Source organism: Gallinula chloropus (assembly GCF_964237585.1).
Source record: "Gallinula chloropus genome assembly, chromosome: 19".
NCBI lineage: Eukaryota > Metazoa > Chordata > Aves > Gruiformes > Rallidae > Gallinula > Gallinula chloropus.
The window spans coordinates 5,827,406-5,855,133 of record NC_140104.1 but is presented as its reverse complement, the minus strand read 5'-3'; the positions used below and the strand labels follow the sequence as shown (position 1 = coordinate 5,855,133).

General features: G+C 48.7%; 1 protein-coding gene across 1 annotated transcript in view; it reads left to right on the top strand.

The window, feature by feature from the left end:
• Positions 1–27,728, top strand: part of LRRC75A (leucine rich repeat containing 75A) — a gene marked incomplete at its 5' end in the record, with an annotated part of 88,965 nt that overhangs the window by 54,897 nt on the left and 6,340 nt on the right. The gene's annotated exons all lie outside the window — the stretch shown is intronic.

The window sequence follows — 27,728 nt, the reverse complement described above, 5'->3', positions numbered from 1 at the left end:
ACTTCAGATATTGATAACCATTGATCAGATCCCCTCTCAGACTCTTTTCTCAAGGCTGAGCAGCCCCAAGTCACTCAGCCTTTCCTCATAGGGGAGATGCTCCAGGCCCTTGTTCACTTTCATAGCCTCCTCTGGATTCTCTCCAGGAGAAAAGAAAGAGGAGCAAGGTAGTGCCCAGGGAGGGGGAACAGGCTGGAAAACCTGACCCCTCCATCCTCCAAACATCCCCCCCCTTGGGCATTGAAGAGCAGGAGACAAAACTTCTCCAAGACATCCTAATAAGCTAGCAATTAACGTACAGGCATGTGTCACCATGCATACCAGCTTGTTTATAGAAAGGGAACTGTTTAGCAAAAAACAGGGAACAAATGACCCTGGTCCTGGGCCCTCAGCAAAGCATCACAGCTGCTGATGTCCTGGATCCGTGGAGCTTAAAAACCCAGTGGATGAGGCTGATGGGAAAGAAGGACTCCTTATTTTCCATGATGTTGTGCATTATATGTTTATTATTTTGTTTAAGGAAATAAGAAATACAAAAGAAGCTGCAGTCTGACAGAGTGGGGATTTGTATTCAGGTGCTTGCTCGTGGTCCCAAGCGAGCAGTGGTTCCTGTTGCAGCAGATGTTATTTGTAGCCATAGAGGAGACTAATCCTTGTGAAAAGACTTGGTCTGAAAAGAGAGGAAGAAAATGGACACAGGAAGAAAGCAGACGCAGGGAAACAAAGCGCTGCGTGGCCAAATCAGGTTAGGACCACATCTCTGGGAGATCTGGCTCAGTATCCTTACACCTGTTGTCCTTAGTGACCCAAATGTGTTGGGACACCTCTGTTCCCTTAGCAGTGGTAACCATACTTGTGTGTTGAGCGTTTTAAAGGTGATGGCTAAAACCTGCCCTTTCCTATGAAGGGGCAGAAATGAAGGGAGTGTGTTGTGGCTGTGTGCTGTGGGGCTGGATCCCGTGGGCTGGGCTCAGCACATGGAGCAGGATAATGACCCAGGAGCTCAATTACCCTCATGGGGCTTTTTTTTTTTGTAATTAGAATAGGAAATGCAAACCCCTTGTCATCCCATCAGGACGTTATTAAAGTTGCTCTGATGTGGCAGTGGGGAGCTCTTCACAGCCCAAAAGACAAGAAATTCTTGAAAATGAAAAACTTTAAAGCAGCACTTTGTGCCACTCTGTCTTTAATTACCAATCCTTGTCCTTAATTATCAGCTTGGAGCGCTTGTATGAGTACGTCCATGTGCCAGAGATTTGTGAAGCTTTATCTTACAAGCCTGATGTAACATTGGCCTTTCCTTGGAAGAGCTGGGAAATAGCTGAGGTTTGTCACGATTGTAATAGCAGGGATGAGGTTTCGGCCTTAAACGAGCCCTGACCACATGGCAACAACCCTGGAGCAGCAAACACGTGGTGCTGGCTCAGCCTGGGCAAGGGTTTGTAAGGATGGGGTTTGCCTGGATTTCTGGTTTAGATGCTCTCTCAGGATGTGGCTGTAAGTTGAAGACAACCCTTTGCTAAGGTCTAAAGGCCATAGTATAGGCAATATATAGAGAACAGAGAGAACATCTGACTTGTCTTCACTGTGCTGGAGCACCCACTGCTTTATTTGTGTGTCAGCATCCCCACTCCTGTTAGGGATGCTCCTGATCTCACATACATGTTAGTTGGTGGGTAATTCCTTCCACAACCAATGACCAGCAGAAGTTTCCCCAGAGCCCCCTGCTCTGGGTTGGGATTTGCAAGTGCCCTCTGATGCTTCCAAGGGAGTAATAGGGTCTTGTTCCCAGATATTGGTGTGGGCTTGATCCAGCCCTGCTGTCAGGTGTTGTAGGAATTTTCAAATGTTATGTTTTCACACTTTTTTTGGTGTTTGTTGGCCATCCACAACCCATCAGTGCTCTGCTCTGGGATGTAATTACTAGCTGGTTGCAATGTAGCTCGTTTTATCATGTTCCATCTCGTCCTGTTCCATTGCCTGCCCAGTTGTTGTTCATTTAGAAACTAAACAGAGCCAATAAATCAAGAAATTCCTGAACTTTCTTCAAAGTTCCCATTCCTCAAGTACCTCTTCCTCCTTGTATGCTGGTTTTGGGAGGGTTGACTGTGCTCCCATGGAGAAGGTGTTTGGTAAGTAGTTATGGACGACCCTTGTAAGTAGGGTATGGTTTATATTGATTTGTTGGAGGCTACCCATGTAAAATCCCCATTTGCACAGGCACAGAAGCAGTGCAACTCAGTCTCTGGGAAGTCTGGGGTCAGTCTGTGGATTAGCAGCTCCTCTTACAAGCCTGGGGCTCACTTGATACCTCTCCTTGATGTTCAGAGATACTTCTCGGCGGCCCCCTGTACCCTGCAGCCAGCAGTCAGTCAGGCACAGAGATCAGATGTTAAGAACTGTCTTTCTAAAAGGAAAAGCTCTGTCCTTGGTTTTTCATGGGGAAACTGGCTTAAGGTGGCAACTGTGACAATGAGCCTTTGCTCATAACATGGGCAGACTTTCCATTGTTGGTTACTAACTGGAAAATGCCCGTTGTTGTGTTGCAACAGCAATGTAATGGGGTATGAATTATTCACTCAAAGGGCAGCAGTCAGGCCACGAGCCTGCCCGAGCTTGGCAGCAGGATGAACATCAAGGGCTGCAGCTTCTGCAGGCTGTGGATGGTCGTGCAGCCCTGTGGTCCACCCTGTGGGCTCTGGGTAGCTCTGAAAGCAGGTTCACGGGTGCCCTGTGAGCCTTTGCCCCCTCTGACAAGTCTCTTCTTTTGGGGGATGAAGATTAAAGCCGAAGGCTTGGGCAGCACAGATGAGCCTTGCACAGCAGGGGGGTTTATTTCTCAAAGCCTGGTTTGTTTTGCCGTCGTTTCCCAGAAGAGACCTGTCATGGTGAATATCAGTGATGTTTAGGGGCCAAGTCTCTTCTTACTGCCCTTTCTTAGACCCTGAAATCCCTCTGCTTCCCTGGAATTACTCTTCCTTTCCAGAGAGGTCAGTGCGGTCCCAGGAAAGGCCGGCAGCATGGTGTACCTCTTGACAGCAGCAGCCCCGGGTGAGACATTACAGGCAGAAAGTGGTGCCTGCTCTGGGGACTTCAGAGCCCTAAAGCTGGGGTGTCCTCCTGGGAGCTGTGTGTGAGCCCAGGTGCCTTGAGGTAACACTGAGGTGTGGCAAATGGCCTGCCTTGGAGGTCTGCAGAGGAAGACGTGTTGCCTGCGGGGATGAGATGCACACAGGAGCCCAGCTGGCCAGGACCAGGTCCTCTTGCTGCTCCCAGCCCAGGCTGGGGTAACAGGATAGGGGCTGCTGCAGGAGAGGTGATGGCTTTTACCTTCCCCTCCTCTCCTTCTCCCTGCAGTACCGACCTAGTAACGTATCCAGGCTGCACCATGCAAACGACACTTTCTTAAGCCATTTCTTCTCCTTTTTCTTCATTGTCTTTTTTTTTTTTCCTCTTTATTTTAATTTTCTTTCTTTCTTGTTGGAGAAGAAGTCATTTGACTCTCCTGCAAGACAACTTCAGGTCAGAAAGATGATTTGGAGCCACTCCAGTGTTGTGACCTTCCTGGAGGATCCATCCACAGGAAGCATGTAATGCCATGCTTTTTATGTGGAAATCTGGTTTCTTGTCTCCTTCGTGGTGATTCTTGACCTTACAATGAGCATCTTGGATCTGTTCCTAGTTCCCTGCTGAAAATTAGGGATTGCAGCCCAACGGCAGGCATTGGTGGAGTGTTTTGTGGAGAACTTCTGGTCCAGAGCTGCGAAGTGCCTCAAAAATACTTTGTTAATTAGAAATCCGTATCGTTGTGATGCATTGTGCTCCTGGGTCCTGCCTGCTGGAGACATGCTCATTAGTGTGCTGGCTCGTAACAAGCAGGAACACAAGCATTGTAATCTGTGCCCTGGCTTCGTTAAGAGGCATCGTTCCTCTGGGCTCATGGCTGCACCTGTCCCCTGATGCTTGACAGTCCCTTGTCCCCTGCAGCTGGGTTAGATGTGTTGGAAGGGTTTGGGAGGGAATTGGAATTTAATTATCCCAACAATTGGGAGCGGTGGAGGGTGCACTTGCAGGAGATGGACACATTAGTGCAATGTGGATCACTACCTTTGAAAGGTTTCCTTAGTTGTGGGGTGAAGGGAGTCACAGGCACCAGTGAGATGCTTCTGTCTTCTTACCCAGGGCTGGTGAGAGGTATTGGCCTCTTGATGTCATTGTAACGCCACCTCCTCGCATGGGCACAGTAAAATTTAGTGGGATAACATCCTTTTTCACTAAATGCCTGTGGGCATTTACAGCAGCCACAAGCACGGGGATTCAGCCTCTCCTGGCCCAGCCTGTTCTGGGACTCCCAGTACCTCAGTCGAGGCCTTGCTGGCACGCTGAGACCCCGTCCATGGGAGCAAAGCTGAATGGCTGTAAGTGGTGTCCCTAGAAACGTGGCAAAGTGACAAGGGAAAATGGCTTTTCTTTATTCCTCAGCTGCTGCGTTCGCTCCGGGTGATAATCAGAAGCAGAGCAGCCGGTGGAGGGGGACAGGGACAGATGACAGAGGGGACTGGAGCTGATCTTTATGTTGCTGTTGTTTTGGTGGCGGTGTTAGAGCCAGGCTGTCGGCCGCGTAGGCAGGGGGGAGGCTGGCGCCTTCCGCTTCCATCTCACCCCAGGCATTGCGTTCAGCCTGTGTGTGCAAGGTGAGAGTCAATTTGAGGGAGAAGCTCTCAGCATTGGCTGCCCTGCTCTGCTGGGCACCAGAGCACCCAGACCTCTGCCAGAGCACCCAGACCTCTGCCAAATGACCTTCTTCTTTTTATTTTTTGCATATTATCAATCTGTTTGCCTCTCGCTCGCTGTGCCCCTCTCTGTGCCTCCCTCTGAATCACCTATATTTACATTAAACAGCCAGGATGAAAATCAGCATTTTGCCTGGCAGAGGAGCCAATAGCAGGAGGATGAAAAACGCCTGCTAAAGTAATTTGTACGTCTCTGGCTCTGCTTAGGGACGTGATTGCAGTCCAGTGTTTAACCAGCAAGTGTTGTATTAGATGCTGGAATCTCCCTTCTCTTCCTGCTGCCAAACACTTGCCTTCAGCATCACAAAGACAAAACTGGTAATCAAAGCTCTGCGCTTTGGAGCACAGGCTCGTGCACTTCCCGTGGAAGGAGGAGGTGTCTCCCTAGGGAAACAGCCTCTGGGGCTTCTGTGTGTCTTTCCCACCCCTGGAGAGTGGTGGGCAATATGTTACCTTTATTTGCTGCTTGTGTTGCCGCTGCGTCAGGAGCGATAGCGCGGAGCCAGGGATGCATGAGGGAGGGGATGGAGCGGGCTGAGCAGTGGGCAGCACCCGAAGGACGATGGTTCATGTAGTCACCCCCAGTCTAGCCCCATTTCAGACAAGGTAGAACCCTTTTTCACATACAGTTCCTGTCTATGTCACTTCAGTGCAAAGCATGGAAGAATTGAGTGTTCAGCAGCTCAGTTTGAGTGATGGAATTAAATGGCATTGATCCAGACCCAAATCTGTGGGATTTTTAAGTGTCCTTTTCGTTGCACTCTGGTTTTGCTCTGCAATAATCAGAGAAACCCCCCAAAAGAAGCCCATGCCTGCCCTGAGCCTGGTACAGAGCTTGGATGAGAGGGGGGAGAGCATGCAGATCCACATCAGGGGGAGCAAGCACAGTGCTTTCTTCACTTTATAAAACCATTTTGAGTTTCAGAGCTCCCTGCTCAGGCAGATCCTCCACCCCAGTGCAAGGAGTAAGGATCTGATTTCTCAATTCACACGGATTATCCAGAGGCTTTACTTAGCTCCAGCCAACTCTTATCTTTGCCACTTGTCCTTTCTGCTGGTGGTGGGGACAGCCTGGATGCCGGGTTCAGATGCGATGCAAATGTGGGCGGCAGCTGGGAGCGTTTAGCACAGCATGGGGGTGAGGGAAATGTCAGCCCTGGTATGAGATCGATGTGCCCGATGAGGATTCGCAGGAAAAGGGGCCTTTTGCTGTTCCTTTTTTGCAGGGAGTGCTGCAGAGCAACTCACTGGCTTTCCCACAGCCGTGTGTGAGCTCATTCCTATGGCTAATGGAAAAATCTTAATTAGTTCCCAAGTATTTATGTACCTGAAGGATGAACCGTGCCTATAGTTAGTCTAAACAAGGTCTTAAACAAGGACAGCAGCTTTCTTTGCTGGCTCTGGTAACACCAGAAATACAATTTTATGTGTTTTTTTCCCAAATCCAAGAGTTGCTCTTCTCAGACATACACGCTGGCGTGGCAACCAGCTTTGCCTGAAGGTTGCCTGCTGCATGGGGGCACAGTACAGGCAGGGCACAGCTTCACAGGCCTTCTCATATTTAGCTTGTGAGCACCGATTGCTTGAACCTTACAGGCCAAGTCTTGTTGTCAAGGAGAATCAGAGATTCGTTTAGGTTGGAAAAGTCCCTTAAGATCATTGATTCCAACTGTAAACACAGCGTGTGTATGGACCCAGCTAGGCTTTCCCTCCTGCAAGGAGCTTTGGGTTATGGACTATGGAGCAGATAAGTGTCATGATCCAGCTGAGTGCTTGGTGAAATGAAGGTGTTATTACCTCCCTGTTAACACCATCCATCCTCCCGATGCAAGAAGTGGGCACTGTCCCTCTGTGCTGCCCAACCTGGAGCTCCGAAGCGGGTCTGAGTTAGGCATGTCACCGCCTCGCTGCATTGGGATGCCATGTTGGTCACTTCCCTTCCTGCAGTTTCTCATCTTTCTGCTGCTGTGATTTTCCCCACTGCATTTCCTCCATCCTTTAGCAGCAGTGGCCTCGCTTTACAGGCTTTCTGGGCTGCATCTCTCCTTCGTTCCAGTGCAAAAGGCCCTTTAATGCTTTGTTGTACTAGCTCTGGTTCAGCTAAATTCTGATTTAAACAGATATTCCTTCATCTCTGCTCGAGGAGTAGTGCAAGCCCATGCTAAACCACATTCCGTGCTAAACCACATTCCTGCTTTGTTATGCATTGCTCTGCCATGTCAGGCTGAAGAAAAATGACTTTGCTCCTAAGGCACTCGAGGAACAATCTTGTTTACACTAATTTATTGTGTTTTACCACGATAGCCATGGGGTTCTTAGGATACCTATGACAGGAAGGGATGGGGTCAGTGAAGAGGAGCTGCAGTGTTTGGAGAAGGTGGTGTGGACCCACTGGGAACCACTGAGGTCTTTGCATTTGGAAAAACCAGGTCTCTTCTCAGGGCCCTGCATATGGATGTGGGACCTGGAGCTTAAGTACCTATTTTCTTCAGTGTCTTAAAGTTTAAGCTTCATTTTCTACTCTGTTTTCCTAACACACCTAAAAGGGACTGAACCAGGCACCCATGTGGGTGTCCCGCTTGTGCATAACCTCGATGCAGTGCAAAGGGTGAGCCCCTAATTCCTCAACAAAGGGGGTCTGGCAGCTCCATACATTTTGGCATGTGGCTCACCACTTGGGCAGTGTTGTTTATTCTCCAAGAGTTTTGTGGCTCAAAAGCCATGATTTTTCTCTCGGGACAGGTTAGGAAAGTTGTATTGAATGGGCTGTAATTCTCTGAGATGGAGGATATATTTAATCATAAAACCGCCCGACAGTGGCTGTCACTTTCTGTCACTCTGTGAGGGTTGCTATGAATAGGGTGAATGCAGTAAATGGGCATTTTTTTTTTCCTGTTGCCATATATTTCTGTGGGGAAATTACTGCCTGCAGCCCTGCCTCCGTGGGAACCGCACCGAGGGTGTAAAAGCCCATGCGTAATAGCTACTCCTCCATGTAATATCTGCAAATTACAGTGCCATGCATGATAAAGTAAGGCAGAATATCATGTTTATTTTCTTTAATTTTCCCAGCCTGAGCAGGGCTGAAAATGCAGCAACCCTTTCCTCTCACTTTCTGCACCCTCCAGCACTGACAGCACCTGGATTATGGAATCATAGAATGGTCTGGGTGGGAAGGGACGCCAAGGTTCATAGAGTTCCAACCCCCTCTGCCACAGACAGGGCCACCAACCTCCAGGCCTTGGAGCTACCCAAGATTGCCTGGATCTACACAAGGATAGGGGCTGAGCCTGAGTTTAGCCCTCTGTGGGACATGTTTCACAGCAGCTGCAAACAGAGCAACAAGCCAGGGAGGATGTTTGGTCATCCAGGACAGAAGGTAAGCTTCCTGCAGTTGATTCAAAGAGCTGATGCCTCCAGCCCATGGTATCTACAGGGTTTGGTCCAGCAGCCACAGTGTGCCATATCCATCATGTCCCAGCTCCATCAGGTGTAAAATGCTGCTGAGGGCAAAAATCCTGCTTGGTTTGTCCTCCTCTAGCTCCTGCTTTGTCCCCAGCACTCAGCCCTGTGGTGCAATTGTGACATTTGGGGTTTGAGCTTGGGTTTATGGACCTGCAAGGTGGATCTGGTGGGCTGGGAAAACAGGTACCACCAAAGTAGATGTGCCAGGGAGAAGGATGTGGATGTAATTGCTGCTTTATGGAGGCAGGGATGAGTTTTGCAAGGGAAAATGAAGGGTAATAGGTTTTCCCTGCAGAATGATGCTGTGTGCCCGGGATGGGGCTGCCCTGTCTGCTCAGAAAGCTAAACCACCTTTTCTGCAGAGTGGGAGAGTGTGCCAAGCTGCTTTTTGCTGAGCAAAACCCTACTCCATTACACAAGCAACATACTGCTTTCCAGCTCTGAAAGAGGAAGGGCAAGCACCTCTCCTGGACCCCTTGTTCTTCACTAGTAAGCATCTCCTGTTGCCTTTGCATCCTGCTGCGGTGGGATGGGGGAGTCCACCTCCTCCTGTGCCACTCTGGGATTTTGCCCAGTGCTTTGCAAAAGTCATTACTGGACCATCACAAGCGTGACACCAGGAAAACCTGCCAAGATATCCAACAGGAGCTGGAACAGGGAAGGTTTGGCAGGCGTGCCTTATGGGGTTTGAGTGGAGCCCCGCAAGGCTCTGGCATGGTCCCTTGCTGCCAGAGGCAGCTGAAAATGTGCTTTTCTCCCTTCTTTTCAGGGTCAGCATAGCAGTAATTGAGAAGCGTTTCACTTCTGTGGGAGGCAGAGCTCCCGGCTCCCATCTGTAGAAACCAAACACGGAGGGCTGCCCATGCTGGCTCTTCCCAAACCAGTTCATCCCCTCCAGCCATGGCAGTGCTGCATGCTTGTTTTTCTGTGGTAGGGTTTTATTTTCCATGGTATTTAAGAGGGTGTGGAAACATGCCCAAAAAAATGCATTCCACTGACTCTTTGGGGTCCTCCTTTACACCTGGGGGTCAGCCCAAACTCCCTGCTTTGCTCTCTAAAGACCCTCTGATGTGGAGTCATTAGAAATGATCTTGAAAATACCTGGCTGAAAGGGCAAACAAATAGTTTGGGACAGCTTTTGGAAAGTCAGGAGGCTCCATCAGGCTATGGCAGTTTTTAACCCACAGTTACCTGCGAGTTGGATATTCTCCATTGCATTTGAGAGTCACACACAGAGCGATTCAAACAGGAGACAAGTGTGTTTTGATTTGGTGATGAACTCACAGAGGTTAAGCAGCCTTATTTTGTTGGTAGGAATGATCTTTTGACATCCCACTCCTAATTTCATTGGGGCACAAAACATTTCTGTCCCAGAGGAATGCTGGGTGCTATTTTTCAGTACACTTGCAGTGCCTGCTTGCATTTCTCTACAAAGCCCTTGTGAAGCAAAAAGAGGGAGTTTTCATGGAGAGGGAGGGGAAGCCTGGTGCATGAATAATGTGCCTTTCCTTCTGAAAACGAAAGAGAATGAATGTTTGTGGATGTAAATCCTCTGCTGCCGGCAGCTTGTGGGCGAGCAATAGGAGAAGTTGTAGCTCCTGCAACAAACGGCCTCTTGAGAGCATCCAACACAAATCCGTGGTGGTGGGAGGAGGTTGGAGCAAGAGTTATGTGGTCTCTCCTTTTCCTTACAACCCCAGCTATGTGTACATGTGTGTAGAGCAGGCGTGCAGGTAGCTGCTGCAGAGGAGTGGGGAATTTCTGAGCCTTTGGGACCCATGAGTGGGCAATCTCCTCGGTCTGTGCCCATGGGACTTACTTTGTCCTATGTTATGGGGCTGCCCCAGAGACCAAAAGGGATGGAGCAGCAAAGTCCTTTCTGACACACGGAGCAAATGCTACAAGCAGCAGGCTGGGATACTGGAGCTGAGATTTCAGGGCATGTTGCAAATCCCTCTGCCTTCGCAGTGGAAAGTAGGGAATTCCTAAACCTCTCTGCTCATCCCTGGGTGGCTGGACTTCATGCCTGTGTTTGGGATGGAGAAAAGCAAAACTCAGCCTCTTCAGGCTGCTTGGAGTTGGGAACTGAGGTCATTAGGCTTCATCAGTGGGATGCTTGGCCCTGGCTTGCAGGTTGGGTTCTGCATCTCGCAGGCAGGTGTGGGTGCTCCTGGCCACGGTGGCTCTTCTGAACCTTTTCAGGGTCATATCATAACAACCGAGGTCTGCAGCCTTGTGGTACCCATCTGGTCGCTGAGTCTATAAATCCTGGCACTGACATCCATCTCCAGAGTTAGATATGTCCTGCAATGCCTGTGCTTTGGTGATGCCTCACCCCCTTGCCCCAGGGTGGGAAGGCTGTGACCCTCCGGAGCAGGAGGCTGCCAGTGTTTGCCTCTGTCCTCGCCCAGGCACGTCATTGCAAGGCTTCCAGCCACCTCCGTCTGTCCGTGCGTCGGCTGCGGCTGTGAGACAGAGCTCTGTTTGTCTCTGAGATGATTGCAGTCTGGATGCAGGCGGAAAGCAATTCATTTCCCAGGGTAGGCACTAAATACCAACTGCTGTCTGCCTGTGCGTGGCAATTGTTAATAAGAGCTCTACCAGGGTGGAGCAGAGCTTTTCCCCTCTGTGCATCCTGCATCATTAGAAATCCTGTTGTTATTTACTATGCCATTTCTGTTAATTGCCCTAAGAGCACAAGAGAGGCCATCTCTAAGCTTATTGTACCCTGCTTTCTTCTGTATTGAGAGGGTTGGAAATTAGAATGCAATCTCCACATGTTGCTGTGGTTCAGCATTCAAATCCCAGCCTGACCAAGGCAGACCAGACCAGCCTTTGCTCTGGAAATGTTAAAGGACCACCAAAAGTGTCTTGCAAATTGTCCAGTGTCTTTCTGTCCCTTGTCACCAGGCTACTTGTTGTCTGTGCAGGAAGGACTCCCCAGGCAGCAGGGTCTGCAGAGCTGTTTGATGTGAAGGGGTGTCCCTGCCTGAGCACTGCTAACTGGGAATGGTGAGGGTTAACCGTGGAGATTGAGTAATCCTCCCACAATAGAAAGATGATTTAATGGGAAGACCTGGAGTGACATGGAAGAGTCAAAAGGGAACTAAGCTTTTGGGAGACAGAGTGGAAAACAAGGGGAAGATGAGCAAGACAAACCTCTCCCTTGGCTCTTGTCAGAGATGTGCTGAGTGATTTTGCAGCTTGAGGCTGTGTCCAGTCTGCCCTGGACTGCGGTCGGCAGTGCCACCCACCACAAGCATCAGCCAGCTTGTGATGCTTTCAGCATCCTGCTTATCTCACTTTGTCTTTTTGCTTGGCTGTTCTTCTAAGGCATCAGTCTCAGATGGGTAAAGCACTTTCCTCACCCTTAGTAACGAACTGCCGCAGCAGTGACAGCAGTAGCAGTGTGATGTTGACCCCTGTGTCAGACAGAGCCAGCTTGGCCCCTGTGGAGCAAATCCCAGCTACACCCGTGGGCCACACCAGCATGGTGCAGTGCTGGGGATGCCTGGCACACAGGTATGGCCTCCAGCACCTCCTGTGGGAGATACCTTCGGTTTGGTCTGGTACACGTAGTGTTTCATCAACATACATAAACCTGGAGTATTTTCCGTCCTGTTGCAACAGTGGGAGGGGGCTGTCTTCCAGCAGAGCGGGGATCGGCTGTTTGATATGGCTCTTAGCCACAGTGAGTGAGCAGGTTTGCAGTGGGTCATGGCACATAACCTGGCAAAACAAAAAAGAAAAAGAAACCTTTTGAGGTACAAGGAGACAAGGAGTTGGGAGAAATAATTTGCACATGGGTCATTTTCCAGCATGTATCCCAGAGGTGCACTTCTCATCGCCTCTGTCCTCCTTACCTCTGTCTCCTTCATGGCCATGGGGCACTTCCTACATCTGTCAGCATGGGACTCTTTGGATTCTTAAAAGTTACCTACGATCTGACTTTATATCTCTTTTATAACTGGGTTTGAAACAACCATGATTTGACCTGTCAGTTGTTCTGTTCTCAGCACTCTTCTGCATGATGCTTCTCCTGGGCTCCTGCCTCTTGAGTTTATTCCCTGTGGCACACGCATGACTGGAAGCACAGTGCCTTCCGTAGTTTTGATCTCTGATGGTCTATGTGGTCTTCAAAACTGTCTGATCAGGGGCTGCTTTGTTTGTGGAAAGTCCATTTTCCAAGGTAGCTGATGCAGAGCAATCTTTGGGGCTGGTTCTTTGCGTGCATGAGGTAGCTGGCCAGAATGTTTTGCTCTGTGCTGACACCCCAACAGATGGGTGTGGGTGGGGTGGGCAGGTTAAGCCTGGGGTTAAATGCAGCTTAAGTAACATCCAAAAAAAAAGAGGGAGACAGTGATGAGCAGCAGTGACCGTGCTCTGGCTCTTCATGGTGCTGGGCAGATGCTCCATCCCCACTGGCGCCAGCCTGGCTGTCGGGAGCCGGTTTATCCCTGGGAAATCACAACCCTTGGAGGACACCCTGCTGAGATGCAGCTATCCACAGCCAGGCGTGCATCATGGCACTCCCCCTTGCTATGTAGAAAATGCAATTAAATGTCTTCTCAAAAACACTGCCTAACGTGAAGACATCCTGTCTGTCAGGTCCAGCAATTTGTGGCCACACAAAAACCTCAGTGAAAGGTTTTGTCCTTCTTCTGGGAATGCATGGGAGCAGATGAACAGGCCAAGAATCATCCACTGCAGGTCAGCAGCACAGGTTAATCTGGGTGGGAAAAGGGGAAGGATTTCATCCCGTTGGAGACAGATACATGTCTGCTGAGGGAGAGAGCCACAGTAAAAAAAAAAGTGAAGTCATTCTAAAGTCAGTAATGCACAGCACTAAGTGGCTTTTGCTTTAAATAATGCTCTTTTAAGGCTAGTGGGGTATAATCACCAGGGCGTTAGCTTGTCCCTGGTGTGCGCTTTATCCCTGAACCAGCATGTGTGCATCACACAGGGAGGGATGAACCTGACGGTGCAGTGAGGATGCTCTGAGCCAGCTCCTGGCTTCCCCCAGCTAAGCAGCCAAATGATTGTCCTGCTGCCACAGCAAAGCTCCAACACCAGTGAGTAGCAGGCAGGAGGTAAACACAGAGAACTGCTTTTTTACCCAGCTCTCCCCATCGAATGTTGTTGACGGGCCCAAAAGCACAGTGAGTTTGAGCAGGAAGCAAGGACAGCTTCATCCATGGCCAGCAAACACCATCATTTAGGTGCAACCTCTGGCTCAAGCAGCAGGGGAAGCTGGGAGCATTTGCCAAGGAGGAATAACTGAATAAAGCCCTAGATCCTTTACCTAAACACTAACCAACATCCAGACATGGGATCTGAACTTGGTAGATTTTGATGTGACCCAGCATGGTTATTCATCTGCATTGATGCTTAGTAGCATTAGTACAAGTGCAGAGGGGAGATTTTTCCAGGGTCTGCAGCATCCTGCTGTTCACGTGGAACTGCAGAGACTCACTCAGGCTGAAAGTCACCTAATGCCCTTCTGTCTTAATAGAAACAACACAGAGAACAAAGTGGGGACACGTTAGAGCAGCGTAACGTGGTGACAATGCTCAACTGATCATTTCTTGGCTTGGGCTGGCATCGCTCCCTCTGCATGGATCAGAAACTATTCTCCCTGTCAAGGAAAATCCCAAATATGCCCAGTGCTGGGATTTGTCTGCCTGCTTCCTCTCTCTCTAGTGGGGCAGACTTATTTCTGCTTGCTTGTGTGCTTTGGAGAGCCCTCAACAGTTAAAAGTGCTGTTCCTCAGGAACTCTGTGTGGAGACAGACCTGAGACAGGATCTGGCCTGGGAGAAAAAGCCACTTAGATGCTTTGGAGAGAGCAGCAGCACGCTGATGTTGATGGAGCCTGGGGTGTCCCCCTGCCAGGGTCCCTTGACATGTCAGCGTGCATCAATCTGCACCAGATGACAGGGTGACCTGTCTTTCCCAGGGGAAGCCAAGAGATGTTTGTTGTTGAATTTCAAGAGTCAGAGACACTGGGATGACCTTTGGTGTGATGAAAACAGGACTAAACGGCGAGCAAATTAAATGCCTGTTGAGGAGGGAAAGGTGAAGCACTGCAGATCCGGGGGAGCCAATATTTATGAGGGCTATGATTAAGGAATAATTCTGCTGTACATGGTAGTTACAGAAGCTGCTGTCCTGTTTGCTTCTTGCTGATATTCAGGGGAAATTTGATTTATCCTGCATCTGTCATAGCCAGAGCTGTTGGGTCTGCTCCTCACATGTGCTGGGAAACATGGGCATTTTGCACACCCCAAGAAGTGCCAAAGAGGGAGAGTAAGAAGGTGGTGAGATCACATTTTCTCCTTCATTTCCCCTGAGAGTTACCTGGTAGCAGGTCAGCAAGTATGGGATGGAAATGAGTTCTTTTTGCTGAATATTGCAGCAGCATCTGGAAGGTGGGACTGTGGCTGGGCACTGCCCGAAGTCTTCCCAGCCAGGGCTGCTCTCCATGGGGCCCCATTTGTGCGACGCAGATGAAAGTGCTGGTTAAATTTCCCAGATGCTCAGCAAGTTGAAATCATCTGGCTGAAGTCAGATGATACACCAGGCTGTTTATTGCAGACCAGTGGGTTCCTGGTGGGCTGGCACAGCTCTGGAGAGCACGGTGCTGCGACCTTACTGCCCAAGAAGGGTTTGCTGGGATGAGGCTCGTGCATCTGAACCTGCGTGCGTGAGCAAGGGATGCTGTGCCCCTTTGCACACCAAACAAGTGCATTCAAACACTGGAACAGGCTTCCTAGAGAGGTAGGTGGGTGGGATGATGCAGCAGTGAGAGCCAGAGACACGAGCCGCAAAGGAAGAGACGTTTTGTGCCTCATGAGGTGGGGATGAGCATCCAGCTAATTGGAAAGTGTCAGCTTGAGGTTGGGGGGCTGCTGGTCACTGATGGGAGGAGCAGTCAGGAATGGCTGTTTGGGAGAGCTCAGCAGGAAAGCCTGGTTCTGGCTCTCTGGATGCCTGGGGATGGAGTTCGTGTGCTTTGGCTTGGAAACAGGGAATTTGCCTCTGCCACCAGGAGCCTGCTGTTGGGGGCAGTGGCCCCTTGCTGACCAAGAGCAAGCGCCTCTTCAGAGGAATTTCTCTTGCCTGAAATAACTCCTGGCAGGGATGTTTTGAAGGGAGGCATCAGCCAGTGTTGATTTTGGCTGGGCCACAGGTTTATGTGTCTTATGCCAGCTGTAAAGTATCGCTCGGGATGGTCTGAGTCCTGCCCTGCAGTGGGGCTCAGTGCCCATGGGTTGGGGTCTCCTGGGTTTGGGTGCTTTGCAGGGCAGCATTAGGGAGCTCTCATTCACAGCGTTACAGAGCACAGGAAATGCAAACATGGATTTATTCCTGTGGTGCTCAGCAGATCACAACAGGACGTGTTGCAAATGCAGTTTCCCAGTTTGGATCCAGGTTTGTCTTGTGTTGGTTCTGGCCTCTGTTCCAGTGACAGATCCAACCTTTCAGTGTATAACCAGCTGCCTCCCTGGCTTCGCCCACACCATCCAGCATCACTGCATCCCAGCTTGGTCAGTGTGTCTCCCTCTGTGCAGCCGAAGGGCAGCGAGCTGGGACAGACAGCATCTCATGGCTGTTGTTTTGCTGGTGGAGAGGTTATCCCTCGCAGGGTGAGGCTGTGGCTCCTTCCCATGTGCTGGCCAAGCTGCCGTGCCAGCCCTATCCCACCGTGCTCAGTCAGAAGTGTTAGCAAAGACCTACTTCTCATGGGAGCTGAGCTGTAAATAATGCATGTGTCTTGAAACGCCAGCCGAGTGAGCGAGTGCTACAGGGTGAAGCTGTCGCGTCAGGAAGGGGCTGGAGGTTTTTCCACTGACTCAGTCTGTAAAGTGAGCCCTTAGCCTGTTCCTTGCCCTCTGCAATCATCTGCGTTGCTCCAGAATTTAAAACAATTAAACCAACTGTGGAGTCCTGTTGTTGCTCCCCACTGACCCTGATAAATGTCGGAATTCTCTGCTGCTCCCTCGTCCAGCAAACGAGCTGACAGCCAGAAGTCCTGGAAAACACCAGGTAGTCAGAGGCACTGCCTGTGATTGAAAACCTTCATTTTGAGCCGCCACCCTCCTCCTCCTCCTCCTTGCTCTCCCCTCCTGCAACTGGACTAAGGATTAACTCCATAGTATTCTCGCTGTAGAGGGAATATCCATCCCGCCTCCTTGCATTTAGGTGCCTGTGGTCCCCAGGATGTTTTCAAGTCCTGTGCCTGATTGGAAAAGGCCTTTGACCAAAAAGTGTGATTTTTTTAATTATTTTTTTTAATAATTACTCCTTCACTTCCTCTGCTTCTGGGGGCAGTGGAAATTAGATTTGCTTTCGGCGTGTGGTGGCAATTATTTAAATCCATCCTCAGAACTTTGGCTGCAGAGGAGGGAATCAAGTTGTAGAAATTATTGAATGAGGGAATCAGGTGGTGAAATAATTAATCCCCACACACGTGCGCTTTCTCCCCACCTTGGAAGTTTTCCACACACCCTGTGACTGTTTGTCTTGCCTAGAACAGCCGCTGCCTTCGCTCCTTTTTAGCCAGTGAGGAGCAATTTGCTCCCTTGCCCAGGGCCCGGCTGTTGCTGCTGCACTGGGCTGGTCTCCTTGGCACCGTGCAAGAAAGGCATCGCTCCCCCCAGCAGCGATGCCCGTCTAATTAGCAGCCAGCCCTGTCGTGGCTGTCACCCCTGGCTATATTTCCCAATTAGGAGAATCAAGCTTTATGATGAAGCTTTGATAGGGGCTTTTAAAAAAATTTTCCAAGCCCTTTCACATCATGCATCGTTAGCAGTGGTAAATGAAGGTGTTTAGTGAGCTCATCCATCACTTCGACTTGGGGCTCTGTCGGGGTGAGTTTTCACCTCCTGTGCCTGCTGCTGCTCTCTTTGAATGAAAATAGGGCTTTAAAATAGCAGAGTGAAGGAGGATGGTGATAAGAGCACTAGGATGGTGATAAGAGCACTGGAAGTGCTGCTGCTTCTGGCTTCTGTGGGGAGGTGAAGGGCTGGACCGAGGTTTTCAGCACAAGGGTTTTGGATGGTTGCATCTGGGTACCAAGCATTTCGAAGGGGTACCAAGGTGTATTTGGACTGGGTCTGGGTTGGTGTTTTTTCTTGTGCGTTGTGGTGGGGCTGGCAGGAATGGGAGAGCCAGGATGGGCAGAATTAGACTGGAGGGGATAGTGTGCCATGCATGAGGAGATGAGAGCAGTGGGGTGCAGGTCACTGCTGGGTTCTGATGAAGCAGGGCTGTGATGAAGCATGTGAGTGCACCAGCACAGCTGATACTTTACTGGCCCAGGGTCCTACATCTCAAGTCCAGCTACTCGCTGGTTTTCCAGGGCTCATAACCAGACATTTCCATCTGTCCCCTGGGACCCTCACCCCATGGGTGACCCAGGTGCAGACTTGACTCATCCCCTTCCAGTATGACACTTTAGATGTGGCATAGCTCCTTGGTTCACAGGTACTGGGATGGAGAGAAATGGTAAACCCCCACCTTGGCCATGGACCAAGCATCCCAGAAGCACTCAGGAAAGTGCAGAAGGATCTTTTGCATCTCAAAAGGGGCTTGTTGGCACCTCCAAGAAAAGGGAGACCAAAATTGCGGAGGGCAGACTCTGTCTGCATTGAATTCTCAGCTTTGGCTTTTGAATGTCTTGCCAACACTCAGCAGCCTGTGTTTTGACACATCCCAGTCCCCAGGGAACAGGGCATTCAGCCCCAAGACTGATTTCTTTTGTCTAGCAACGTGTAACCCAGGGTGGCAATATGTTCTTCCAGGTGTTTCACCCTCCCCTTGTCTAGGGTTAACATCAAACTGGGGAGCTGGGGGTTGTTTTGGGAGGAAGCCATCCTCACGTGCTGGCCTCCTCCTGTGCTCACTCTCTCCTGAAGGTCACTTCTCCCCTTGCTGTTGGGGATGAGGGTTGTTCCTCAGCAGCATCTTGGCAAAGAGAAATACCCGTCTGGAGCGAGTCCTCTCCTGGGTTTCCCAGTTTAATCAGCTATTGGGTCATGCTGGCCTAAATGTGCCAAATTGTGGCTTGTTGTCCTGCAGATGATGAATTGGAGACTTGGGAAAAACATATATGTGTGTATGTTCACATAATATGGACAAATTACCTTAGGAAGATTTGTTGTTGTGCTGGTCTCTCCAGCATTGCTCAGTCCCCTCTAACAGCCAGCTAAGAGCTGCTCTCAGCACAAAATCTCATCACTGATGGTACAGAAAACAGAAAAAAGGGCAAAATGGTTGTGTTTGGGAAACTGAACAAGGGGGGGGGGGTGTTGGGGGGGAGAGTGGTGGGTTTGTAGTTCTGTTGATCAGCTGATAACGGGGCCTGTCTTCTATCAGAGAAGCTAGTAGGCTGCAGATTCAGGGACAACCCAGGAAAGGCTTTTTGTGGCTTTCCTGCTTGCCTGGCAGGATTTGCAGTACCGCAGGGATGTGGGGAGCTGGGCAGCACTGATGTTGTGCTGTAAAGAGCAGCATATGAAACGATTTTTTCTGTTACACCCAGCTGAAAATGTCTCAGCATCCAGCTTCGCCTCTGATATTAGCTCTGGTTTCATCTTTTTAGGAGGGGTGAATGCTGAAATCCCCAGCGTTAGCAGGGAAATCATCTGCCAAAAGCCATGAAGAACCAGGGGGTGGGGGCATGGGGGGAAATAATGGGTTTCCTTTGGGCAATTAGAGACTCTTGGTGTTGCCTGTTTTCTTTTGTTTGGCTTTGCAGCCCCAGAAATGGTAGTGGCTGCTTTCTGCTCGCCCCAGGCTCATGGAATGGTTTTATTACGATGTAATAACTTTGTGAGCAGGGAGCAGGGCTGTGCAAGAAGCTGTGCCCAGCAGGAAAAGGAACCTATGGGATGCAAATAAAGCAGGTTCAACCCCCCTGCTCCAGCGAGCGACTTTCTGCTGTTCTTACAAAGAGAGGAGGACAGGGGTACTATTAAACCTTCTCATTGCAACAGAATATGAAAAAGCTACTAAAAACATCCCTTTTTCTTTTGAAGACACGAGCAGGGAATTAGTAGTGGATCAGGTTGTATCCTGTTATTTCTCCGCTGATGAAAGCTGAGGTTACAATGGTCCCTCTGTTCTGCTGTGCTGACTAGGAGCCATTATTTTCGGTGCACGTTAATGTAAAGCAGACTGCATCTCCCGGCACAGGGAGGGCTCCAGGAAGCAGTTGCAAACGGGTCAAGTCTCATTAGCTCAACACTGCCTAATCCCCAGGGGTCTTGTCCCTCCCTGAGTATCCTATGCCCCCGCAGGGAAGCAGAACAGTGACCGTACAAGGTCTTTCTTGCCCAGTGTAACATCTCTTTATTGAAAGCCATGTGGAAGAGAACTTTTTGGGCTTGATAGATGTGCAAATTACAATTAAAAACTGATAACAAGGCCAAACATCAGGTGGAAGGCATTCACCTTGGCTTTCTCAGTTTGCCCATCTCCTCTTCCTTTGGCAACAGAGACCTTCTTGCTGTGTAGTTCCTAATGCCTGGGTGCCCTGTGGTCTGGCAGTAGGATGCTGGCAATGAGAGCTGGGGGGGCGGGGGAGGGGATGGTCCTGAGCCCCTTGACATGGAGAGCACAAGTCCCATAGCTATGGGACAGCTGCAGGTTTGTCTGTTCTCTACCCTGGGTCACACTGTGTCCCCAGTCACACTGGAGCAGAAGTAGGTGGTTTCCCTTTGATCCACCTACAAGAGCATCAGAACCCTGTGGTGATGCAGATCCTCTCTTTGGACACTGGAGGTGGGACTTGGCTTGAAGTGGAAGATATGCCAAGGATCAGGGGATGAGGGAGGCATGGGGGGGGATGTGGGGTGGTGATATTGGCTCCTGGCTCTGGAGAAAGCATCTTCCCAAACAGCCCGAGAGACAAGCAGGGACCCTGGGAGCCAGGCTGGCGGCTGCCTCTCGTGCTCTGGCTCTCATCAGAGCAGCACAGGCAATAGAGGACCTCAGCCTGCCTAAACTCTTCCAAATGTGATCTGTGCTCCAATAAAATAAACAGCTTAGGGAAAGCGAAGCCCCAGGCACACACTTTGGCAGCTGATCCCTCCCTAATTGCAGGAAGAGCAGTTGGGAGAGAGGTTTCTGGTTTTTTTTTCTTCTTTGGGCTGGTTTCTGATGAGAAAACTGGGCTGGAGGATCAGAGTTGAGGCTTCTCTCTCCTCACCCACCCCCTCCCCCAGCAAAAATCTTGTTTTCTTCCCCTTTGTATTGATGGAATTCAACTTATGTCGAGGAATGGGAAACACAAATAGCCTCGATGAAGTGTGAACCTCAGCCCTCAAACCTTCAGCGAAAGCCTGTTCCCTGTAATACAGTCTCTGCAAACTTTTCCTGGCTTTTCTTGTTGTTGTTTGTCAGTGCCAGGGGCAGGTTCGAGGCCTGGGGGAGGATTTTGATGTGCAGAAGGTAACTGAAGTAAACCAGAGCCAATGCCTCTCAAGCTGCCCTGGCTGACTGTGTGTGTTTCCCCCACCCCAAAGCTCCCCGGGCCCTGGAACGGGATGGAAATAATTAACAGCCCCTTTCATCTGAAAATAGACAAGATGTGTCAAAAGTAATTTCTTTTTCTCTAAAATTGGTGAGGAGGGGGGACAGACAGGAAGCAGCCAAGCTCCCCCACCTCTCACTGGGGGTCACATCCAGCCTGCTTGTGGGGTCACTCCTTACAAAGATAAGATGAAGTGGTAACAAAACCAAAGGGAAATGAAGGGTTTCAAGCAACCATCCATCCCAGTTTTGCAGAAGAGGCTAGAGCCTTGGCCAGCACTGCCTTGATGTGATCTATCCGCTCCAATGTCCCATCCCACACCATCACAGCTCCTTTCTGTTGACACCACCCCCCCTCTTCCATCTCTCACTCTCCCTGGCTCTTTTCTTTTTCCTCCTCTTCCTTTCAACTCACCGGTCTGGAACTGTTTTCAACATATTGGCAGCAAACAATGTTTTTATGAGCAATTTGCTAGTGATTGCTCTTCCTGCAGCCTCATTCCTTTGGACACTGAGGACCACAACCCAGTCAGTCAAACACAGGCACATCACCTTCTTTTCTCTCTGGGCAGGGGGGAGGAGTTCACAGAATCACAGAATAATTAGGTTGGAAAAGACCTTTAAGATCATCGATTCCAACTCTAGGAGGACAGTTGCTCCTGTAAATCCAATAGTTACTTGGGTATTTTTTTAATATACTCAACCATAAAAGTCCCCTTCCAAGAGTCTTTTCAGCTTCCCCCCCATTAAATTTAAAGAAAAAGTCATTTATTTATTGCAAACTATTGTTTGTTATAATGCAGATTTGACCAATTTCTGTTTTCTGGTCCAGTTCTCTTCCAGGAGGTCATTTACAGAAGCAACAAGCCCAACATGTTGTTTTCTTTTAAATTCTTGATTGTTTTTCTGTTGGCACTTGTGCAAATTGCCTTTTCTGCAAATGCATGTTATTAATGGGCCGTCAGCTGCAGTTTCTTATTACGCTGGAGTAGAGCTTGTTGGAAATATTCCAGCACGGTTTCACTATAGGAAAATGCAGGTTTCTTGAGAGTAAAATGTATCCTAGGAAGGAGTATATAAATACATCTCATTTGGGGAGGATGGGGATAGAAAAATGGAGTGCTCCAACAGCAGGATATTTCCATTTTCTTGCAATAAGTTAAATAGAGTTATAATTATAGCAAAGCATTCTGATGGGTCCCAAATGCTTATTTTTAGAATTTTGTTTAGCAGGAAATTAAAAACAAGTTGGGGAAAAATCCCTTTCCTTGTAACACATAAATAGTGGTTCTCATAGAGAGCAGAATGCCATATTCACTAAATATTTGAATCCAGCCTCCTCGGCTCTGGACCCTGACGAGGAGCTGGCTGTGCAGCGTGCAAATGAGAGCAGTTCTGCTTAATTATCCCTACTGGAGATATTTATCAAGTTGCTTCTTTGGATAACAGTACTTCATTTTCCAAGAAGCTTGTTGCTTTTAAAGGTTTAATTGGGTCCTTTTACTAAATACCACAGAGATGCCTCCAAATGACAATGCAGCAGTAACCTCACAGCTACAGGCTGTTGAACGCTGGAGGGAAGAGGAGATTTCTTGGCCATGGGAAGGAGTGGGTGCTATTTTTGTCCATCCCAGGCTTTTTGTTTGGTTTAGCCTTACCACTGGACCTTCTCAATGGGTGACCATCACAGGGCCCCATCGGTGGCTCCAGCAGGCTGGGTGTGAGCCCCAGCAGTTGGACCCAGATGGACTTTCCTTGAGTTCATGGGTAATGGATCTGTGACTTCCACTTGGCCAGTGTCAGAGGGTCAAATTCATGTGGTTTGGACTGGAAACACTGCACATTTCCCTTTTTACATTCCTTTCAACAGCTTTTTCTGGTTCCTTTTTGTATGCTGAGATTTTTCTTCTCGATGCAGCCTTCGCTTCCTGCAGCTCGTGTGCCCATGAAAGGTGGGGCAGAAGCCAGTCCCTGCCTGCAGTTTTGGCCTGAGCTGCCTGACCTTCCTTCCCCTTGTTTTCCCATCTCCTCTGTGCTAGGCACAGATTGAGGCACATCAGTCTTAGAAAGGGACCGAATATCGTGCTGCCAAGACATCTAAAGCAAAAGAAAAAGCTGTCCTTTATTTCCCTTCCCTAGAAAGATGCTCCAGAGTAGAATCAGAGGCATTTGGGAGATGTTAAGTTAATTGACCCAGCCTCAAATGGAGACTCCTCCTGTTTTTTCTGCTCTTGGTTCTTTTCTCCCCAAAGAGATGCTGCACCCAAAATATCAGATTCATTCCTCCACACATACATCCATCTGCATATTAGGATGCATTTAGAGACAGATCTGGGTCTTCAAAGTCTGAGCACAGCTGTCCAAAGGCACTGGTGGTTTTCAGATAACTCAGCGTGTGTGACATACCCAGCTGAAGGGCCAAGGGCGGTGCCATGAGCAGGACATCCGATGGCACGGTGACTTCTCACCCCTTCACCACGCCAGGGATAAGGGAGTGTCCCATCCCTCTGCAAGGTGGAAACCCATCTGCAAGATGCGGTCTGTGAGCTGTGTCCCTCCTGCTCTGGGTTTGGGGTGATGTGTTGGCTTTTAGGCAGCAAGAGCTGGGTGACACTGCTCTCTAGTGGATGGCTCTTCATCAAACCAGTCAAGATTAAGGAGTTGAGGCTGGTGGAAATCCACTAATCCAGGGATAAAAATTACTTTTCCTTGCTATTGGTATCATGAGCTTTTAGAATTTAATACATGTCTATGGAAGCATGACACAGGCATGGAGCAATGTAGTAAAGAAATTTAAATCTTGGCTTTCTCTCACCATAATGGGTAGGATTTATTGATCAAGATCTTTCTGATGGCTGAAGCCACGAAACTCAGGTCAGTTCTGGCACAGGGGATGCTCTCAGGTGGCACAGAAATTACTCTTCCCATCAAATACCCCATGCTCTACCAAGCTTTGTGCCTGGAATAGAGGAACAGGCCATTGTAGGTTGGTGTGGAGCCAAACAAAATTCAATGGGATTTGGAAAGATGTGTAAACTGAGAGCTATTCCTGGAGCCACCCGTGCACGTGGGCACACAGAGGAGTTATTGCTGCGAGTATCACACACTCTGACCAGCAGCATGCAATGCTGGGGATGCTGCTGCAAGGGGAAACGATAGAGAAAATCTTAGCATGCCCTCCATGTGTGCTTTTAGTGAGATGCTTAAAGAACCCACTGTGCTGGATCCAAGAAATAGCCTGTGTTTGGTCTTGTAATGGCAATCATAGAATCACAGAATCGTAGGGGTTGGAAGGGACCTGCAGAGCTCATCGGGTCCAAGCCCCCTGCCAAAGCAGGGTCCCTGGGACAGGTCACACAGGTTGGTGTCCAGACAGGGCTGGAGACTCCACACCTCCTGGGCAGCCTGTCCCAGGGCTCCCTCACCCTCACTGGGGAAAAGTTCTTCCCCATGTTGGTGCGGAACTTCCTGTGCTACAACTTGCAGCCATTGCCCCTTGTCCTGTCCCCACAGACACTGAAAAGGGGCTGCCCATTTCTCCCTGCATCCCATGCTTAAGATATTGATAAACATTCATAAGATCCCCTCTTAGCCTTCTTTTCTCAAGGCTGAACAGCCCCAGTTTAATAGGAGAGCCATTTTTGGGATGTGATTCCCACAAAGAATTCCCAGCAGCCACACTGGTTTTATAAATAGCCATAATAAAGTTAATTTTGCCATCACAAATCAGCACCAAAATCAGATGCAAAGCCCCCAGCTGATGAGCTCCAGGCTGAGCCATGTGCCCTTCCTGCTGCCCAGAGCAGATGGCACTAGCTGGATGCAGGGTCTGGGATGCTGATCGCAGGGGAAGGAAGTTAACCACAGGGATGTCTAGACTTTATGATGTGAAAACTGCAAACCTTAGCAAAACTGGGAAAGCTCTTGGAACAAGAAGAGACTAAAATAACTAATCCCCACTGGTACTTTCCCTCTTAACAGTAAAGGCTTAGGAATTTCTTATGTGTTTATTGGTAAGCTCTAAAGGGGCTTTAAAGTTACATATTTATATATTTAAAGATCCTCTTTACCCTGAATCTCTCTAAGGAGAAAAGTGAAATCTTTCCAAGCTATTCATTTGTAAAGGCGGTGAAAAACAAGAGACTTTAAGCTAGGCTGTTAATAAACCTGCAAACCTTTCTGTGGCAGTAAACAATGAGCTAAAGCAGCTAATGAATAATCACCGCAGCACACAGACACCCCGAAGTGCTGACAAGTACAACTTAAGAATGAAGTAAAAGGTGACTGTGAGCTGTGGTGGTCCAATGTCTTCACATTCTGGAGAACTTGGCAACTCCAGGTCCAAGCTGGGCTCTGTCTGCATTACTTTTGGATTTCATTTTTCATGTTTTGATGAGTGTGGGGCTTTTTTTAAACAAAAGGGAAAATAAAAGGGAAGTATCCAGCCATGGAGCGTTAAAACTTGTTGAAAAGACTTTCTCTTGAGCTTAACTTGGGAAGTACAGTCCTTTCCTTGCAGCTGGCATAAGCAGAAGTATTTTTTGCTCTGGGACTGTAATGCCTCTCCCTAGTTTAAATAAAGAGCAGCTGCAAAATACAAACACCCAGGCTCTTGCATTGGTATTTTTGTATCACCCTCAGCCTCAGCCTTTGGACCAGCCAGTTGCCTCTCAGCCTTTCACGGATGTTGCACCCTGGGTGCATCACATGGGTCCAACCTTGTCCAGGCTCCTGGCCATAAGGAAAAGGACCCCACGTTGGTGAATTACAGAATTTCTACAATTACTCTCCGGGACATAACCCCAGCCTTTTGGGTTTTTTTTCTTCTTTGCTTTTCTTTTTCTTTTTCTTTTTTTTTTTTTTTCCCAAATCCTCACAGGATTTGTGATGTTATCAGTGCTGTGTCTGCTTTGGACCTCCCACAAAGCCCTTGATCTCCCTGACATCCCGTGGCTGGAGATAGGAGGTTAATTTGAGCTCAGTGCACAGACTCCTTCCCTTTTATCTGCTTGGAGATCAGTATTTCAGCATCCGTGGGCGTCCCTCGGCTCATGCATTAAGAGAGATGAAGAAAGAGCAGTCTATTCCCATCTTCTCTACTTTATTAATCCTTATATAGATATTATATATATGTATCATATATATAGAATACAGAAAGTCTATAATTACAAACACCACAGTTACATTCCTCATTTAAGCTAAATAATGGTATTTTTCTTGTCTCTGTTCCTCTGAGGCTGGGGGACCTTAACCCTTTTCACAACGTTGTTACTAACAGAGTAGCTGCATTTGCTGTGTTTGTTTTGCCTTCCTTCCCTCCATTTCCCAGACCTCTAGTCCAGTGTTTGGCTGCCATCATTTGAGGCAGGAGCAGGAACTTTGAAAAAGCTCTTTAATCCTCACCTTTGATACCTCTGGCATTTCAGGATGTGTCTTTTCTCTCAAGACTTTCCCTTTTCTCTGTTGATTCATTACGTTCAATACTTGTTTCTGACGGGGGTTTATTTTTGTAAATAGTCCTCTCACCAGTGATATCATATCAACTTCTTACTGCAGTTCTTATCTCTGTGGGGCTGCCTTGCCTTCATTTTTCTTGAGCTATTCCTTTGCCCTCCAAGGCAATGACTCCATAGCCCAGTTCTGCTTTATTACATGGCACGTCGGCGCCTCGTATCGCGATCCGTGCAGCGCTTCAGTGTCATTAATTCAAACCAAGAGGAAATCCCTTTCTTTTAATTCTCTTTGATCTAAACATCAATATCCTTGTTCCTGGGCACATTTTTCTGATCTCAGTCGATTGCTGCATGCAAAACAGCTTTCAGTGTGTAGAAATCAGCATCCTGCCAAGGCATTATCAGGGTTTAGGGCGCAGTTGTATACCCAATCCTGTCATTACATAGGTCAAACCCCCATATACAGCTGGGGAAAAGAAAAATCTGTCTCTTCCCCTATGGAATATCCTCACAAATTGTGAGTATGAAACCAAGTGGGTGTAACTGATCCTCCCCTAAAGCTTGTAGGGATTTATTTAATGGTGAGATCTTCCTACGGAGATTTGGGGCTGTTCTGTGGGCAAACTTTATGGCAGGGATAAAAGTTTTTACAGCTGTTTGTTAACATAATATCCTCCTCATTTCCATGAGATGGTTCAGAATAGCCACAGAGATATTTTTACTAAGTCCTATTTGAGGTTGGTTGGTTTGTTTCCCGAGGGACAGCCTGAGCGCAGGCTGCAGCACAGCCAGCCCCTGGCACAAGCACAGGGCTGCTCTGACCTGGTGAGTTAGATTTCCTTTGCCTTTGATACAGGCTGCAGATCATCGGGGTAAAAAGGCTGTTTGTAGAAGGTAATCAATCCGTTTCAGTAGGTATCAGCTGAATCCCTCTCAAGGGGAAAAGGATGGAGCCCCAGTGAGAAATTTTCTGGCAGGAATCCAGCTTTGCTCCAAGGGAGAAAAAAAACACAACACAAATGTGAAGCAATATTGGAAGCAGCTCAAAGCAAAAAGAAAAAAGAGAGGTGCCCTGAAGTTCTCCCCATCCTCCCTTTGTTATCTTCTTGGTTTTGCTAAACTAAAGCCACACTACAAGTCCCACAAGAAGTTACAGGAAGGCAGGTGGGCAGCACCACTCTGTGCAGGGGATATCTGTGCTGGATAAAACAAGGGACAACCCCTGGATGTGTATTTTAGCCATGCTTCTAGACTGTCTCCCTTATTTGCAGGGAGACTATGGGCTTTGTTTGACAGTGAGATGCTGATGTAACCAGCTTTGAGCTCCCAGACAGCAAAATAAGAGTAACTCATAGTGGGTTACGTGGGAAGAGCTTGTTACCAAGGCACCACACTGGGCTCAGCCTTACTACACTTTGCTCCCCAAGGCTGCTTCCAAAAAATGAGGCAGCAGTACAGAGGAGTAGCTGCCAGCATACAAACAC